Source organism: Mirounga angustirostris, unplaced genomic scaffold (genome assembly GCF_029215605.1).
Source record: "Mirounga angustirostris isolate CCGP_5_RB_7025 unplaced genomic scaffold, mMirAng1.0.hap1 SCAF_49, whole genome shotgun sequence".
NCBI classification, from domain to species: Eukaryota; Metazoa; Chordata; class Mammalia; order Carnivora; family Phocidae; genus Mirounga; species Mirounga angustirostris.
In genome coordinates, this window is record NW_026991757.1 from 155,729 (window position 1) to 160,222 (window position 4,494).

Genomic DNA, 4,494 nt, shown 5'->3' on the forward strand with positions numbered 1-4,494 from the left:
ATGGATAAAGAAGATGTGGTGTGTGTATATATATATATACAGAGAATATTATGCACCTATCAAAAAAATGAAATCTTGCCATTTGCAACGACGTGGATGGAACTACAGTGTATTATGTTAAACAAAATAAGTCAATCAGAGAAAGACAATTATCCTATGATCTCAGTGATATGAGGAATTTGAGGAACAAGACAGAGGATCATAGGCGAAGGGAGGGAAAAATGAAACAAGACGAAACCAGAGAGAGAGACAAACCATAAGAGACTCTTAATCTCAGGAAACAAACTGAGGGTTGCTGGAGTGGAGGGGGTTGGGAGGAGTGGGGTGACTGGGTGATGGACATTGGGGAGGGTATGTGCTATGGTGAGCACTGTGAATTGTATAAGACCGATGAATCAAAGACCTGTACCCCTGAAACAAATAATACATTATACGTTAATTTAAAATTCACTAAAATAATAAAAATAAAACAAAAGCAGGTGACCTCAAGCTGTATTACAAAGCTGTCATCATCAAGACAGTATGGTACTGGCACAAAACACACACATAGATCAATGGAACAGAATAGAGACCCCAGAAATGGACCCTCAACTCTATGGTCAACTAATCTTCCACAAAGCAGGAAAGAATACCCAATGGAAAAAAGACAGTCTCTTCAATAAATGGTGCTGGGAAAATTAGACAGCCACATGCAGAAGAATGAAACTGGACCATTCTCTTACACCATATACAAAGGTAAACTCAAATTGGATGAAAGACCTCAATGTGACACAGGAATCCATCAAAATCCTAGAAGAGAACACAGGCAGTAACCTCTTCGACCTCAGCCACAGCAACTTCTTGCTAGACACGTCTCCAAAGGCAAGGGTAACAAAAGCAAAAATGAACCTTTGGGATTTCATCAAGATAAAAATCTTCTGCACAGCAAAGGAAACAGTCAACAAAACTAAAAGGCAAGCCATGGAATGGGAGAAGATATTTGCAAATGACATTACAGATAAAGGGCTGGCATCCAAGATCTATAAAGAACTTCTCAAACTCAACACCCAAAAAACAAATAATCCACTCAAGAAATGGGCAGAACACATGAACAGACACTTCTCCAAAGACATACAAATGGCTAACAGACACATGAAAAAATGCTTCACATCACTAGCCATCAGGGAAAAAGAAATTAAAACCACATTGAGATACCACCTTACACCACTCAGAATGGCTAAAATCAACAAGGCAGGAAACAACAAATGTTGGTGAGGATGTGGAGAAAGGGGAACCCTCTTACACTGTTGGTGGGAATGCAAGCTGGTACAGCCACTCTGAAAAACAGTATGGAGTTTCTTCAAGACGTTACAAATAGAACTACCCTACCACCAGCAATTGCACTACTGGGTATTTACCCCAAAGATACAGATGTAGTGAAAAGAAGGGGCACCTGCCCCTCAATGTTCATAGCAGCAATGTCCACAATAGACAAACTGTGGAAGGAGCCGAGATGCCCTTCACCAGACGAATGGATAAAGAAGATGAGGTATATATGTACAATAGAATATTCCTCAGCTGTCAGAAAGGATGAATACCTACCATTTACATTGACATAGATGGAACGGGAGGGGATTATGCTAAGTGAAATAAATAAATCAGAGAAAGACAATTATCATATAGTTTCACTCATATGTGGAATGTCAGGAATATCACAGAGGACTACAGGGGAAGGGAGGGAAAACTGAACAGGAAGAAATCAGAGAGGGAGACAAACCATGAGAGACTCTGGACTCCGGTAAACAAACTGAGGGTTACAGAAGGGAGGAGGGTGGGGGGATGGGGTAACTGGGTGACGGGTATTAAGGAGTGCACATGTTGTGATGAGAACTGAGTGTTATAGGCAACTAATGAATCACTGAACACTACATCAAAATCTACTGATGTACTATATGTTGGCTAATGAATTTAAATTTAAAAAATTAAATAAAATTAATAAATAAAAAATAAATCCGCGGCAGGAAATGGAAATAACCCAGAGGGCGCCATGCTGCTAGAGGCTGAGATAGCGGTCACGGCCAAGGCCTCTGGCGGTGAGGGCACCGGGGTTCTGAGAGGTGGCTCGGTGCACCCCTGACCCTGAAGCCCCATGGCCATGGCAACATGCAAGGACTGGGAGGGAAGACCCAGCCAGGCCCCGTTCTGGCTCCACGGCTGCTACAGGGCTGTCCCAGCCCCACCAGGCGGTGTCTGTTTAGAACTAGAGAGAAAACCTTTTCCCTCAATTGTTCTTTTTAAAAATGGTTGCTCAGCATCGACACAGAAAAACATCTGACATAAAACTGGAGCCGTTCACAGCTGCAAATGACCCAGAAGTGAAGAAAATGTAGTGAACGCAGAGAGGACGCTGTATCCCCAGGCAGGCCTCCTGTGAGCAGGTGCGGCTGGGGCACTGGACGTGCCCATGCAGACAGTACTGGACTCCACAGTGTCCCTCGAGGGGACCGAAGTGGGAACCTGCTCTGATGGCTCCGCTGAAGTCAGCACCCCCTGCTGGAGACGGGGACAGCCCCTCATGAGTTCCGGGTGTCCTGGTGATTCTTGGGCATGGCCCAAATCTCAGCTTCTTCATGACCCGGGGCCAGCCCAGCAGCTGCACACAGGTCCTCCAGGGCCAGCCCAATAGCTGTGGGTCCCGCAGGTCCTCCAGGGACAGCACCTTGGTGGGCTTGTGGTCCAGCAGGTACCTGTTCAGGTGGCTCTTATCGTACCACATGGCCTCGATCCCATTGGCCCAGTTGACCACCATCACCTGGTGACAGGCTAAGGTCAGTCGGTGAACCTCTGGCACAACCCCCCAAAAAAGGCCCCCATGTAGTAGAAGTCACCCTTGTCCCTGGGGATGTGGGCCTGGGACTGGGACCAGCGCTCATAGCTTAAGTCCTCACGGGCCACCCAGTAGAAACCGGGGTGCAGGGTGCCAAAGAGGGGGGACAGGATCTCCATGCCCACGTGGTCACAGAACTTCATGTCCACGTCCCCGCACACCATGTCATCCACCTCATAGAGGAAGCACTCCTCATAGAAGCAGCTCATGATCGCCGTGTGCTGCATGGACACATCCTGCCAGTGTGGGGCACCGCGGACCTCAAGAACCACCACCCTTCAGTGCTCCTGGAGGGGCACACGGGACACAGCAACCAGCTGGTCGGTGAAGACATAGTAGATGACCCTGTGTCCACCATGAAGTGATTCTGCAGGAACAGCTCCAGGAAGACCCCGTATCCACAGGGGCAGGGGACAGGGCAGGAAGAGGGTCACTGCCAGAGGCTGGCAGCAGGACCCCAGAGCTGGGGTTCATGGACGTGTGCACCTTCTTCATGGGGACAGGCCCTGTGCTGCTTTAAGCAACAGCCACCCTGGCTTGTCCTGAGCAAGTCCAGTGGCAGGGCCTCCCTACCTTCTGCTCCCAGAGATAGGGGCCATCAGCACCCCATCTTACACAGGGGAGCCTGAGGCTTAGGAGGCTGGAAACCCATGCAGCCCCACTCTCAACATGCTGGAGCCAGGAACACCCCCCTCTCCTGAGCTCCCAGGCAAACCCTGCAGGTGCCCTACCCTGGCTGAACCCCTGCAGGTTCTGTCCCCACCTGCCATGAGTTGAGCACCTTTGGGCACAGCCCGTGTTTCTATGTCCTACAGACTGCGTAGAATCAGCAGGGCCGGCCAGCTGCCCCACTTTACTTTGAGTGGGCTGTCGCTGGTCCCCAACAGAGCTGTCTCCACCCCCTATAGGGTCCTCCCTTGAAGGCTACTGGGCCTCTGGATGACAAGGTCCATCAGTAAACCACTGGTATTCCTAGGAGGGGCGACCCTCGAACTCCCCAGATCAGGAATCAGGTTCAGCCCATGGGCAGGGAAGGGGAAAGATGACCCCTGGAAAAAGGGGGCTTGCTTAGGCCCCTGCCTTGAATCCAAGGGTGTGAGCTTCTGGGTCCAGGTCTACATCTCCCTGTCCCCAAAACATTGGAAGTCTTGTCCAACTGCCTCACATGGCTGGTCCCCCGTTGAGGGGACTACCTGGCCCTCACTGTGGGGACAGAAGCTCCCCCATTGTCAGCAAGTGTGGTGAGCCCCTCTGAGACTGATTTTTTTTAAGATTTTATTTATTTGACAGAGAAAGAGACAGCTAGAGAGGGAACACAAGGAGGGGGAGGGGGAGAGGGAGAAGCAGGCTCCCTGCTGAGCAGGGAGCCTGACATGGGACTTAATCCCAGGCCCCTGGGATCACGACCTGAGCCGAAGGCAGACGCTTAAGGACTGAGACACCCAGGCGCCCTGAGACTGGCTTTTTTACACAGGCACTAAGACTACTTCCCTGTGCCTACCCCATACCTCGCAGGTTAGTAAATCGCTCACACAGGGAAGGTGGATACTACATTTAAATATGGGACGAGCACATACACCCAGCAGACATGAGTCAGGTCACCAGGGGGCAAGTAGAGGCCCAGCCAA

At 50.0% G+C, this 4,494-nt stretch overlaps 1 pseudogene; it reads right to left on the reverse strand.

Annotated features, from left to right (window-relative positions):
• Positions 1 to 2,552: 2,552 nt before the first annotated feature.
• LOC135363182 (histo-blood group ABO system transferase 2-like) lies at positions 2,553 to 3,269 on the reverse strand (annotated as a pseudogene).
• Positions 3,270 to 4,494: the final 1,225 nt, after the last annotated feature.